Raw genomic sequence first — 14,596 nt, forward strand, 5'->3', positions numbered from 1 at the left:
GCACTTGTTTGCCCATATATCTGTCCCTGTACTACCTTAAGCTTCCTGAGGAACAGGTAGTTGTTTGATTTATTCTCTGCCTGGTTCATTGCCCTTAGTGCCTCCCTCGCTCCATAAGATAGGGGCTTTCGTCTGTTTACAGCCTACTTGTTTAATGAGTGATATATAGCAGGTGATAAAAATTTGGATTAAGGAATGAAGCAATACTGCCTTGCGGTGTGATTAACCTCTGTTTATATTTTTGTCAACTTTCAACTAGATTGTGAGGGCAGGGGTCAGTGTCTGAGTCATCTTGCTCCTCCAGGTGCGTGAACACAGGAGACCCTTGATCAACCGACTGCAGGTCGGTTGGCTGATCCGCTGGAAATAGAAGCAGCAGGGAGAAAGATTTTTGGCGCCTCGGCCCTTCAGGGTAAGCCCTTCTGCTCCCGGCCGACTGCCGGCAAACCCCTCTCTCCTCCACGAATCCTTTCTGCGATCTAGTGAGACCCCGCTGCCTCGGCAGGCAGAGCTCGCGGGGCGGGACTTCCGGTCCCGCTCGCGAATGCCTTCCGGCGCGAGGCGGAAGCCCGGCTCCGGGTCCTGATCGGAGCCGGAGAGTCCCAGGCACTTGTCTCCTCAGTGGATGCCTCTCCGCCCCGCCGCCGCCCCGCGCCGCGGGACGGGGGAGACCGGGTAGGGACGGGAGAGTCGGGACACCTCGCGCGGGCAGAGGGAGAACCGGGACCCCAGGTTTGAGGGAGGGGACCAGGATTGGGGGTCGGGGGACGGGGGCAGCCCTGAGGGCAGCCGTGAGGGGCTGAGGAGGGAGGCACCGGGGACCCTGAGGCCGAAGAGGCCCTGAGAAGGGGAGGAGTGTGGCGGGTGACACTGTGCAGGAGGCATCTCGGAGGAGAGCAGTCCCACTTGGGGGAGTGTCCCGGCACTTGGCAGATTGTCTGTGAGGGTGGCACGAGTTGGCGAAGGTTGACTTCCAGGGGAGGTTGGAGAGGAGGGAGGCAGTCCTTCTCTGAGGGTCGTAGATGAGAAGGACGTCTTGACCTAACGGATCAGAAAGATGACCAGCCACCTACGGGATGCTGAACTCGTATTGCCTCCTTTGCAATTAATGCTGGCTTTTTGATGTGCCTTTTATTTATTCATTTATTTATTTTAACCTGTGTGGATTTCGGGGAAGAATTTACATTCCCAGGGAAAACTTGAACTCTTCCTCACCCAGGTCCAACTTATGCTGCATTTCTTTGTGAAACAGATAGTGCTTTAAAGTTGTCTTCATACCAGCAAACCAAAGTTTTCCTTTTGGAATCTTCTCTACCTTGCGGAGTTTAGGTTATTTCCTTTGTCGTGGAATGAACTTGTAAATGCGTTTGGAATTACAGTGATAATTACATGGAAAGCCAGTGCCGTCACGTTTGCAGTTACTATTCATTGTTTTTCTGCCTAACTTTCTAATAGAGTTTTACTAAAAGTTATCCTGTTGTATTTAGGTTTTGAGTTTAACCAGTAAAGGCAATTTTAGATTAGGGTGCAGCCAATTACTAGCAATTCCTGTCCGGAATTGCTAGTAATTGGATTTACTGTTACTTTTTATTTCTGCTACAAAGAAAACGTATATATTTGCCATTGGTAGATTGTTAAAAAATATTGATAACCCAAGTTCTGTTGTTATATACACATTAGCATATTTAGTTTTCCTCATTGGCCATCGTGTACTATGTGGGCTCACCTTTATCATTACCAGAGGTTATTATTAATTTTAGTTATTGTCTACATTTTATTCATGTTTTATTGACTTGCAATTAATATGTACTTCCTAATCTACATCATATAATATCTCACTTCTGCATAATTACAAAGACTGTTTTAGCTTTAGATAGATGGCAAATTTGTATTTTTGTCACAAATGGGGTGAGGTACCTAGGGAGAGCCCTAACATTGTCATTGGTGGACGGTGATATCTGATAGTTGAATCTTTTGCTTGTTTCAAGTGTTTCATATTTCAAGTGTTAACATTTTTTATTTTTAAAACTACTGTATTGGTACAGGTATCTTTTAGATCTGATTTGGTGGTCTGTCTTGCTCTAATTCAAGTAAACTAGAACAGTTTATGTTTATTGATGGCTTGGTGTCTTGCTAGCTTGTAAACTTTTTTCCCCTAGCTTTAATGAGACATAATTGACAAATCAAAATTGCATATATTTAAGGTGTACAACATGATGATTTGATATACACATATATTGTGAAATGATTACCACAATCAAGCTAATTAACAAACCATCACTTCACATAGTTACTAATTTCTCTCTTTTTCTTTTTGTGGTGAGAACACTTAAGATCTACTGTCTTAACAAATTTAAAATATACAACATAGTATTATTAACTATAGCTTATAAACTCTTGATGGCCTTGAGAATTTATGCTTGAGTAAGATAGATCATTTCCTTATGTTTAGGGGCACAGCTGATACTTAAAAGTGGAAAGCATCGCCTAAACATAAACAATGCTGGAACATGGAAGTGAGCAAATTGAATAGTTTTTCAAATTAGAAAGTGAAAAGATGACACTGACCTTTAAAGTTATTCAATTAACTGCTATGTAGATTTCTATATGTCTTAATCTTATTTCTTTAAAGTAGACAATACTGTTTTTCTGAAAGGTTGATCTGATTTTTCTATATAATCTTGATTTAAAAATGTGTTCTTCCCCCTTTTCTCTTGGTTTTGGGAGAAAGCCTGTAGGCCATTAGATGTTAGTTCATAGGAGAGGATGTGATCATGTTGAAACACAAGAGCCCTGCATTCTGTGGCAAGTTTCTAATTATATATCTGAGTAGTATGTTTGAAATTTGATTGCCTTGTCTTCTGGATAATCTTTGGAATTTTTGTTATTTGTTCTAATTGTTGAGTACATTTCTTAACCTTCTCTAGATAAATTCTGTTTATTCTGTAGGATTTAGATGTATTTAACAGTTTAACCAAGGGTGGCGTTTTTTTTATCAGGGTGCAGCAAATTACTAGTTATTCTTATGGATTTACTATTTCTTTTTATTTCTGCTGCAGTGAAATATGTATCTGTGTATTGGAAGAACGATTAAAACAGCTGTAGTCAAAAGTGTCTTCATATACACATACTAGCACATTTTGTTTTCTTTAATAACCCATTTGTAATATGTGAAGTAACTTGCTATATTGAGTTTCTGGTTCTGTACTCTCTGATTATCAATTTTATTGTTATCTAGTCCATTTTCAGTTATCTGCATACCCTAGTGAGAAAGGCATTCCCTGCCTTTTGATAGAATCGGGAGGATTTGTTACAGCTGAGGAATACAGCTGGACAGGGAGATACCAAGCAGAGTGCTGTCGATCTGCTGATTTACCATCCAGCTGCTGCATTGCCTTTGATGCAAGATGGCCCTCAACAAGATTGGCCGAGACATAGTCGATCCCTTCTTTTAGTATCTCTTTTTGTCCTTTTCCTTTCGCTGAGTTAGACCTTTTTTCTCATAGTGTCTAGGATGACCTGGCCCTCAAAGTGTGATGCAGGGCGATTAGAGCAGCCATAAAGGACTGCAGTTATGTTAGTAGAGCCTTGTCTGTTCTGCTGAGTCTGATCCCATAAGTCTTGGCAAATTTTCCAGCCTCCAGGCATTAAGTGATGGCTGTGAACCATTTGTTTACATTATTGTCGTTTGAAATATAGTTTTAATACTAAATCATAATTGATCTGGATTATATAAATGGACTCTACTTAGTTTTGTTTTGAGTGAGGCATCACATTAAATTATATATGAGCTTTTCTATTAAAGTGATAATGATATACCTCACAATTACCAATACTGTAGAAAATACACTGATTACCTTTAGTCTTTGTTGTTGTTATTATTAGTTTTTGTTTTGTTTTTAATTTGAGATCCTGAGGAAAAGAAAAACTATTGGATAAAAGATTTTGGCAGAGGTTGGGAAGGCTGACCATTACTGGTGACATATTAAGGGGTGATGTTTGGAGCTGTCTGCAATGGTTTGAAGGAGTGTCTCAACACTAAGGTTGTTTCTAATTGCCAGTGCCTGGTGATGATAAAAGGCAGAAAGACTTTTAGTTGCTTTTATTATTGTTTTAAAATACCCTACAGACAATGTGCTCCCTCTTTGCCTGCAGCTGGCTGGGAAAGAAATCCCTCCCACCTCTCCCACCTCCTTGAGAATGACCTGGCAGAGGCTGGGAAGTCAAAGTTTGTACGGTTATTAGGAGTCTTGGAGAGGTTTGAGGGAAAGGTTGAAATGTGAATAAAAAACAAATACTGAAGTTTATTTTCAAAATTGAGAGGATGAAGGCATGGAGATGGATGAGAACATTGTATATGTGAGAAAACCAACCACTGTATATGCGTGAAGGTGTCTTAATTACAGCAGAGGAGGGAGGGCAGGCCCTAGGAAGTGATACATAATCAAGTTCTAGACTTCCCCATAAGCACTAGTAAGATAAGAAGTATCATTCAACTCCTAATATTTTAAACCTAAATGATGACTATTTCACAGTAATTGAATAAAGTTGCAAAAATCAAGATAGTACAGGGAACCACCTGTATACCCTTTATTCAGATTCACCTATTTTTAACATTTTATCTCATTTGCTTTATCACTTAAGAATAAGAGCACTTCTTTTTTTTTTTAACATCTTTATTGGAGTATAATTGCTTTACAATGGTGTGTTAGTTTCTGCTTTATAACAAAGTGAATCAGCTATACATATACATATATCCCCATATCTCCTCCCTCTTGCATCTCCCTCCCACCCTCCCTTTCCCACCCCTCTAGGTGGGAGATATGGGGATATATGTATATATCAGCACTAGCTGATCTCCCTGTGCTATGCGGCTGCTTCCCACTAGCTATCTATTTTACGTTTGGTAATGTATATATGTCCACGCCACTCTCTCACTTCGTCCCAGCTTACCCTTCCCCCTCCCTGTGTCCTCAAGTCCATTCTCTACATATGTGTCTTTATTCCTGTCCTGCCCCTGGGTTCTTCAGAACCTTTTTTTTTTTTTAGATTCCATATATATGTGTTAGCATATGGTATTTGTTTTTCTCTTTCTGACTTCACTCTGTATGACAGATTCTAGGTCCATCCACCTCACTACAAATAACTCAATTTCGTTTCTTTTTATGGCTGGGTAATATTCCATTGTATATATGTGCCACATCTTCTTTATCCATTCATTTGTCGATGGACACTTAGGTAGGTTGCTTCCATGTCCTGGCTATTATAAATAGAGCTGCAGTGAACATTGTGGTACATGACTAATAAGAGCATTTTTGATTAAAGTAGAAAGCTCATATAAAATATACCCCCAAGTTCAACTGCTAACTTTATTTCTTTTCCTAATAAACAGTTATTTATTGGTTCTAATTCTCTGAGTTCTAGTGCTGGAAAGGACCTCGGGAGACAATGTGATTTGACTCCCTTAAGGCTAGTAAATGTTGACCAATCCAGGACAGGTAGGTTTTGAATTCTAAATGTCCATAGCCTCTTCCAGGGTCTTATCATCTTGACAGGTAGGATTCCTTTGTCTTTTTGTTGCTTTGTGGCTTATACATTTTCATTTGATGAAAACAAGCATGTAAAATGTTATTCCCTAGACCTAACTGAAATCTCCCTTGCATTCATTTAAATCCACCTCTTCTCATTCTGAATCTTGTTTCTTCTTCCTGTAGAAAACAACTGAACAACATCCTTTTTAAGAACACACAACCTATTCTATAATAAATACCTTTTACCTTTCCTTGGGTAAGACTTTTTCTCATGAGGGTTTCTACCTAAAACATGCTTTCTATCTCTTTAGTCAAGTTACAAGGCTTTATCTTGATCTATTAGGATTCTAGGTTTTTCATATCCTTTTTCTTTTAAATTTAATTTATTATTATTTTTTTATACAGCAGGTTCTTATTAGTTATCTGTTTTATACAAATTAGTGTGTATATGTCAATCCCAATCTCCCAATTCATCCCCCCGCCACCACCACTTTCCCCCCTTGGTGTCCATACGTTTGTTCTCTACAGCTGTGTCTCTATTTCTGCCTTGCAAACTGGTTCATCTGTACCATTTTTCTAGATTCCACATATATGTGTTAATATATGACATTTGTTTTTCTCTTCTGACTTACTTCCCTCTGTATGACAGTCTCTAGGTCCATACACATCTCTGCAAATGACTCAATTTAGTTCCTTTTTGTGGTAGAGTAATATTCCAATGTATATATGTACCACATCATCTTTATCCATTCATCTGTCTGTGGACATTTAGGTTGCTTCCACGACCTGGCTATTGTCAGTAGTGCCGCAATGAACACTGGAGTGCATGTGTCTTTTTGAATTACGGTTTTCTCTGGGTATATGCCCAGTAGTGGGATTGTTGGGTCATATGGTAATTCTATTTTTAGTTTTTTAAGGAAACTGCGTATTGTTCTCCATAGTGGCTGTATCAATTTACATTCCCACCAGCAGTGCAAGAGGGTTCCCTTTTCTCCACATCCTCTCCAGCATTTGTTGTTTGTAGATTTTCTGATGATGCCCATTCTGACCGGTGTGAGGTGATGCCTCGTTGTAGTTTTGATTTGCATTTCTGTAATAATTAGTGATGTCGAGCAGCTTTTCGTGTGCTTCTTGGCCATCTGTACATCTTCTTTGGAGAAATGTCTATTTAGGTCTTCTGCCCATTTTTTGATTGTTTTTTTTTTTATATTGAGCTGCATGAGCTGTTTATATATTTTGGAGATTAATCTTTTGTCCATTGATTCGTTTGCAAATATTTTCTCCCATTCTGAGAGTTGTCTTTTCATCTTGTTTATAGTTTATAGAAAGTTGTTAAACTTTCTTTTAAGTTTCATGAGGTCACATTAGTTTATTTTTGTTTTTCTTTCCATTACTCTAGAAGGTGGGTCAAAAAAGATCTTGCTGTGATTTATGTCAAAGAGTGTTCTTCCTATGTTTTCCTCTAAGAGTTTTATAGTGTCCAGTGTTACATTTAGGTCTTTATTCCATTTTGAGTTTATTTTTGTGTATGGTGTTAGGGAGTGTTCTAATTTCATTCGTTTACATGTAGCTGTCCAGTTTTCCCAGCACCACTTATTGAAGAGGCTGTCTTTTCTCCATTATATATCCTTGCCTCCTTTGTCATAGATTAGTTGACCGTAGGTGCGTAGGTTTATCTCTGGGCTTTCTATCCTCTTCCATTGATCTATATTTCTGTTTTTGTGCCAGTACCATGTTGTCTTGATTACTGTAGCTTTGTAGTATAGTCTGAAGTCACGGAGTCTGATTCCTCCAGCTCCATTTTTTTCCCTCAAGATTGCTTTGGCTATTCAGGGTCTTTTGTGTCTCCATACAAATTTTAAGATTTTTTTGTTCTAGATCTGTAAAAAATGCCATTGGTAATTTGGTAGGGATTGCATTGAATCTGTAGATTGCTTTGGGTAGTATAGTCATTTTCACAAGATTGAGTCTTCCAATCCAAGAACATGATATATCTCTCCATCCGTTTGTTTCATCTTTGATTTCTTTTTTTTTTTTTTGCGGTACACAGGCCTCTCACTGTTGCACTGTTGCGGCCTCTCCCATTGCGGAGCACAGGTTCCAGACGTGCAGGCTCAGCGGCCATGACTCACGGGCCCAGCCGTTCCGCAGCATGTGGGATATTCCCGGACCAGGGCACGAACCCATGTCCCCTGCATTGGCAGGCAGCCTCTCAACCACTGCATCACCAGGGAAGCCCTCATCTTTGATTTCTTTCATCAGTGTCTTATAGTTGTCTGAGTACAGGTCTTTTACCTCCTTAGGTAGGTTTATTCCTAGGTATTTTATTCTTTTTGTTGCAATGGTGAATGGGATTGTTTCTTTAATTCCTCTTTCTGATCTTTTGTTGTTAGTGTATAGGAATGCCAGAGATTTCTGTGCATTAATTTTGTATCCTGCAACTTTACCAAATTCATTGATTAGCTCTAGTAGTTTTCTGGTGGCGTCTTTAGGATTATCTATGTATAGTATCATGTCATCTGCAAATAGTGACAGTTTTACTTCTTCTTTTCCAATTTGTATTCCTTTTATTTCTTTTTCTTCTCTGATTGCCGTGGCTAGGACTTTCAAAACTGTGTAGAATAATAGTGGTGAGAGTGGACATCTTTGGCTTGTTCCTGATCTTAGAGGAAATGCTTTCTGTTTTTCACCATTGAGAATGATGCATGCTCTAGGTTTGTTGTATATGGCCTTTATTATGTTGAGGTAGGTTCCCTCTCTGCCTGCTTTCTGGAGAGTTTTTATCATAAATGAGTACTGAATTTTGTCAAAAGCTTTTTCTGCATCTATTGAGATGATCATATGGTTTTTATTCTTCAATTTGTTAATATGGTGTATCACATTGATTGATTTGCATATGTTGAAGAATCCTTGGATCCCTGGGATTAATCCCACTTGATCATGGTGTATGATCCTTTTAATGTGTTGGATTCTGTTTGCTAGTATTTTGTTTCATATCCTTTTTAAAGTTTGGTGAACAGAGCTTAGAAGACTCTGATCAATGTAGAATAATAACAATGATAATTTATGTATAAATTATTTAGTCAGTGTGTTCCTTATACAGTCATCTGATCCTTAGGGCAAGACAGGTGGTATCCCTATTTCTGAGGTGGAAAAACCTGAACTACAGAAGGGTTCAGTGACTTGCCCTACATCCTGTAGAGCTAGGCTGGGTTGGAACTGGGATGCAACCTTAGTCTTCTAACCCTAAATCCAGTGCCCTTTTCCACTGCATCTCACTTTGAGTTCCTTATGTACCATGTATTTTTAAATGTACCCTAGAATCACTTTGGCCCTCTCAATTCTTCTCCCCTTTTACCAGCATAACTTGCTATTAGGGAAATAAAGTGTTTGTTGACTTAACTTGTACTTTTTCTTCCATCCTTAAAATGATATCATTGCAGAATTGGAGTGAACCTGTAGCAGTCTCTTAATCCAATCTTCTACCTGATTTGGGTACCCTCTTAACACTTCTTCTTGCCTGAATACATAGAGAAACAAGGTGTTCACTTCCTTTTTATACAACCTTGGTTTGTTGTTGGGTGGCTCAAGTTATAAGGTTATTCTTTTATTTATAACAGATCCAAATTACCTGTTGCGGGTTTTTTTATCCATTGGTTTTAGTTGTATCAGCCAGAGAAACATGGAAGATCTATTTTTTCTTTTCTATTTAAAATTTTGTCACATATTTAAAAAACTGTCTCTTATTATCTCTTCCTCAGGTTAAATAATGCCAATACCTCGATCTCTCACTATCCTGATTGTCTTATGGATGCTCTAGGTTGTCGGTATTGTGAAAATATGGCTTCTGTAATTGTCTGCACTATTTTAGATGTCTGATCAAGGCAGCAAATAGTGGGACTATTACTTCCTGTAAGGTGGACACCATACTCTTTCTATTACTGTATATTCAATATTATTGAAGTCCAAAATTGCATTAATATTTAAGCAGACATATCTTGCTCTTACAGTAAGCATTTGGTAAGCCAAAGCTCCCCAGATTTTTGCAGGAACTCTCTGTTAGTCTGGTCCCTGTACTTGTATGGCTGATTTTTAAATTGAAATACATGACCTTACACCTACTCTGTATTAAAGTTTTCCTGCCTGTTTTTCAGCAGTCCAGCATTTTAGCCTGTAGAGATGTATTTTGTTCTTAATATTCTTGTTTGCTTCTTAGCCATCCTTTTCAGCTGTGTCTTCTTCATTTATAATACTTATCCCTTAAAGCTTGTGTTGAGTTGGGGCTGGCTTTGGGCTGATTATAGCTAAATAGCTAATGCGCCTTGTAGGGTTTAGAAGCAGATCATTTGTGGATAATTTTATACAAAGTTTTCTGCAGAGAAGTGTGACAAGTGCTAGTTCTCTGGACCTGGTTGCCTTATTCCCTGGGAGACCCAAGAGTTACTTATAGGCCATTTCAAAGCCTTTATTTTATTTATTTATTTATTTTTGCTCCCTACCACTCACTTTTACATGCATGTCTCTGAAGAATAGAAAAAATAAATCATTAGAATTATGTTCCAATATACCTGTCTCTCTTAGCTCTTAAAACTAAATGTCACCACTTAACCTAGAATAGTTGAAAACTTGATTTAAAGAAAGCTTCTGGGACCTGACCTTGCTTATGTTTATGGTTTTGCTTTGGAGGTTAGTCTTTGAACTATATATGGACTCTTATCGACACTCTAAAGACTTAAAAACTGCCATGAACTATAAAAAGGTTTTAAAAAAAGACTTACAGAGGGAAACAATAATTAGTATTCTTGGAAGCGAGGTTTGCCAATGGCTTTAGTCAATTAATATATGTGTGTATGTATATAACATATATATATAAAATAGATAGACTTATGTGGAGATTATTTCCACTTTTAGTCAATGTCAAACCTTTAAGTTTTAAACTAGTAGTCTCTTATATAGACAGTGCAGATATTGAACATTTCTGCCCTCTTGGAAAATGGACTCTCAGTAGGAGCTTTGTGTCTGTTGCTCAAGGGCAGTTGCTTCAGTGATGACTGGGTTCTTTCATTGACTCTGTTAATCACTGCCAGTTCTCTTCACAATTGGGTAGAAGTAATCACAGCGACAGCTCCAGTGTACTGGAGGACTTAGAGGTCCTAAGCACTTGGCTTTCACAGTCATTTCTTGTATATTTTATAGAGAAGGGAAAAGGAGATATGGAAGCTGCACCTATATTGAGAGATCTAGTGTTTTTCTGTAAAAATGGCTTCAGATAGCCAGTTAAAGTTGTGTTTGAACCCTTGAAGCACATTAGATTTGTTTCCAAATTTTGGGCAAGATTTGTGTCTGTGTTAACGCAATTTGGTCAAAAAGGCTTCATTAGTTTAGATTAGTGGTTCTTAACCTGTCAGAGCCAACACTCTATTTTTATAACAAATGTTTTATAGTCCCTCCTTTACTATCCTGAAATGAATTCATAGATATACTGTAACTACTTGCAAACCTGACTGCAAAGAAATGAATATAATGTTCTAACTGTAATATAAAGGAGAAATAAAAATAAAGTCATTAAATATACTTTTTAATATGTATATGCTCTACACATACCAAGCGGTTAACTTTTTGTACCTGTGTCTAGAATTACTGTGATGGAAATCATTACAAATGCAGGCTTATTCAGATAAATTGTACTTACATAACTGAATTATATTGCTGTCATTGAGACGATTTTCCAAAATGGTGAATAACTCTTGGCAAAATTCAGAGAAAAGTTAAGTACAGTCTTACTTTGACTTTCAGAGCAGTTACATTTTGGGAGAACTTAGTGATTATTAAAAATGTGAAAAAGAATTCCTGTTTATGTGTTAAATTGAGTTACAGTCTAGGCTTAGATAATTTAAACAGTTTTTCATCCACATCTATTTCTAGTGGGATATTAAAACATCATGGGGGATGTAGGATAATCCTCTGTTGTGCAGTACTGTCCCTAGTGTTGCAGGACATGTGTCATTCCTCAGTACACCAAGTGCCTTCAGTGTCCTCAGTCATTGTCACAACCAAGAAATATTTTCACAAACTTTCAAAACATGCCTTAGGGTTTAAAATTAAACCATATTATTTTTCAGCTTTGTAAACTTAAAGGAAGCCAGTTTCTTTTCAGAGTGTGTGTAGAACTATCCTTTTAGATTAGGGATAGCAAATATGTTTTAACATCACAATTCTGATTCATTGGAGATGGTTGTCTTGAGTGTTGTGTTAAAAATTCTGAGGCAAAGGCCAGCCTCACAAGGAAAGAGTATCTGATTGATTAGTCATGTCTGCCATAGGTAGAAGGGGGAATGGCTGCATGGGACAGTTGCCACATATCCCACCTCAGTATAGCTCAATATATCTTAACCCATTGGGTACCAATACCCCTACCCTATGGGATTTGGGAATATGTGGGGAAAGTTTTGGTTGTCATAGTGATAGGTGTATATTTGTGTAGGTAGCATTTACTCTTCAGGAACCAGGAATGCTAAATGACCCACAGTGCTCTGGTTAGTTCCACACTGTGGGAAAATATCCCATCCTTGAAGTCCCTCATTGAGGAATAACCAGTCTAGCTTGGAAAACAGTCTGTTTATGAAACTGTTCTGAGCCAGATGGTCACTGGCACTGGATATAGAGGTGTTTTGGCATTGAATGGGAGTGTACCATATGACCTCCAGGGTCTTTTCCAGCTCCATGATTTCATGAGTCAGAGGTCAGCAAACTATGGCCCAGAGGCCAAAGCTGGTCTGTTTTAGTAAATAAAATTTTATTGGAATATAGCCATACTCATTCATTTATGTACTGTCATTGGCTGCTTTGGGGCTACAATGGCAGAGTTGAGTAGTTGCCAAAGAGACCTTATGGCCTGCAAGGCCTAAATACTACTGACCCTTTACAGAAAAAGTTTGTAGGTACCTGGTATCAGTAATACTTTTTGAATGGAACCAGCATGTGAACACTATTGAATACTAAATATGTCATTCTTATGTCCTTAATAGTTTCTGTGTATGTTGTGATTCTAGAATATTTTTCTATGTCAGTGTAGCATGGAGGACTAACTAATCGATAGGTCAACAATAAAACTTAGAGTTGGAGAATTTCCAGCTTGGTTTTGCAGATGTCACTCGATAAAGTAGAGCAAAGTCTACTACTTCTCTTTGTCTGGTTCCTTAATCTTTAAAATTGGGCTGATAAGTGACTTTCTTCATAGTCATGTTATAGTAATGGCTAGTTATGAAACACTTTGAAAGCCATGAAAATGAGAAAAAAAATGAATCTCAGAATCTTCTGAAATCAGTTTTGGAGTTTAAAAATTCAGTGTGGAAAACACCACTTTTTTTTTTTCTCCCTGTGTATTTTAATAAAGAAGAGCACAGTGAGATAATAGCGTCGCTAATTTGTTGGCATTGTGTAGGAAATACTAACTTAAAAAATAACATTCCGGTTACATATTTAAAATGCTTTAATATTTTAAAGAGGTTACAAGAAACAGACATCTATCTGTTAATCCTCACTTAAAAAAGAACAAAATACCAGTCTGAGTATTCAGTATGTTAATGTATCAGTCAGGGTTCTCCAGAAAAACAAAACCAATATCATTTGTATATGTGTGTGTTTTTTAAAAGAGATTTGTTTTCATGAATTGGCTCACGACATTGTGAGGGGCAATTCCAAAATTTGTAGGTCAGGCTGGCGGGCTTAAGGTCAGGTTGATGCTTCAGTCTTGAGGCAAGATTCCTTCTTCTCTGGGAAACTTCAGTTTTTGCTCTTAAGCCCTTCAACCGATTAGATGTGTCCCACCCACATTATCAAGGGTAATCTCCTTTACTTAAAGTCAACTTACTGTAGTTATTAACCATATCTACAAAATACCTTTACAGCAACACCTAGATTAATGTTTGATTAAGTAACTGGGTACTATAACCTAGCCAAGTTGACAGGTAAAACTAATCATCACAGGTAGTATTTAGAATGCTTTTTGTATATTAAACAAATATGTGGTATTTGAAATATTGCATAGTGATTAGTTAATAGGAGAGTGTGTATATTCATAGCCTAGTAGTCTTTTAAGGGATTACCTGGGTTTTCAGTCATGTGTCAAATAAAGAATGGAAAATGGACAATTTAATCAACCTTGTCACCCTTTGAAGTTTAAAAGTTTTTCTCTGTTTTTGTTTTAATATGTTGTGTATTAATTTTTAAAAATCTAAGGTGCCTTAAGTAATTAAAAAAATTTATAACAATTTTTCCATTTTTATAAGTTAAGGCTTTTGGTAATCTTTTTGCCTAAAAAAACTTGTAGATCTGGGAATTAGTCTTGAGCTTATTTAGTCTAATTCCCCTTGTTTATGGTTGAGAAACTAGTCCTAGAAAGGTGGAGTGATTTGCCCAGGTATCATATCAAGTAAACGAACCAAGATTAGAAGCCAGATCTGGTTTCCAATCCAGGGCCTTTCTGCTACAAGAATAATTACAGTTAAATGATGCTAATCACGGGCAGGTTTTCTGAAGAGAGAGGGATTTTGAGTCTCTATTTAAGGGAGTGAATATGAATAATAGTTAAGAGAATAGAGGTGAAATTCATGCCATTCAGTGACACTGTGGGGAGGGAGAGGGCAGAGAGGTGACATGGGATACCCCTGGGGCTTGAAGAGATTTTGCTGGTAAATACAAGTGAGCCATTGGATGATTCACAGGGGATATTCCAAAGGACCTTAAGAGTAGGGGACACATGGACCAAGAGAAGTTACTGAGAGAGCTTTCTTTGTTGAGAGGTTATTAATAGAGAAACGTGTAGCTGTTGAAACTCAGGTGCTCTCTGTAAGCAGTATAGGGCAAGAGTTTGGAAATCCTCTAGGAGAGGATTTTAAGGACGTAAGGCATAGAGAAAATGTTATCGGATGTAAATGGATCCATTTTAGAAGGTTGCCAGGTTCCAGGTGTAATCTGGGCTTCCTTACCTGTAAAATAAGTGTAATAATACCCAATGTACAGAGCTGTCATAGGGAGTAAAGGCGATAGTTTATATAATGTGC

At 37.9% G+C, this 14,596-nt stretch overlaps 1 protein-coding gene across 6 annotated transcripts in view; it reads left to right on the forward strand.

The window, feature by feature from the left end:
- Positions 1-581: 581 nt before the first annotated feature.
- Positions 582-14,596, forward strand: part of DISP1 (dispatched RND transporter family member 1) — a 204,021-nt gene continuing 190,006 nt past the window's right edge. For 2 of the 6 annotated variants that reach the window (XM_060299931.1, XM_060300012.1), the window contains exon 1: positions 604-675. The gene's annotated coding sequence lies outside the window, so the exon portion shown is untranslated. Of the gene's footprint in view, positions 733-14,596 lie in introns of all 6 variants that reach the window. The other 4 variants (XM_060300039.1, XM_060299961.1, XM_060300077.1 and 1 more) reach the window with 4 other exon arrangements.

Source organism: Globicephala melas, chromosome 1 (genome assembly GCF_963455315.2).
Source record: "Globicephala melas chromosome 1, mGloMel1.2, whole genome shotgun sequence".
Classification (NCBI taxonomy): Eukaryota; Metazoa; Chordata; class Mammalia; order Artiodactyla; family Delphinidae; genus Globicephala; species Globicephala melas.